The sequence below is a fragment of the Orycteropus afer genome, unplaced genomic scaffold, assembly GCF_000298275.1.
Source record: "Orycteropus afer afer isolate SDZICR_OR568_19922 unplaced genomic scaffold, OryAfe1.0 scaffold00799, whole genome shotgun sequence".
NCBI lineage: Eukaryota > Metazoa > Chordata > Mammalia > Tubulidentata > Orycteropodidae > Orycteropus > Orycteropus afer.
The window spans coordinates 320,319-320,798 of NW_006922386.1; positions in this window are offsets into that span (position 1 = coordinate 320,319).

Consider the following 480-nt stretch of genomic DNA (forward strand, 5'->3'; position numbering starts at 1 on the left):
CAGGTATGAAGGGGAATAATGTATCCACTAGTGCCCCTTTCCTATTGGTCAACGTCCACACCACAGTGGGTCAACATTGTTGCAGTGGCTGGCCACATCATTAGTATCTTTTTGTTGTAGGAGAAGTCAGAGTCCACATTAGCATCAAGAGAATTTATAGCAGTAGGTTAGCCTTCTAGGAAAGCCACTGGGCATGTCTGGGCTGTATTTATGCCTCACAATGTCTACCATTTAAATAGCATCAATCCCTGGTGATTGACTCAAGAAGTGCCCACATGAGGATGAGACATGCTCTTGTCAAACTATATCCATGAGTGACCTGCAAGATGGAGAATAGTTTCCCAAGTTCTCTCGATCTACAGTGTCTCTAAATCATGGCAATTGTAGGCTGTTGCTAGGACATGTCTGACCATAGGAAAGGTAAATGTAGGAATCTGAATGAAATAAAAATGAAGTGAAACACAGTCCAACCTTGTGATA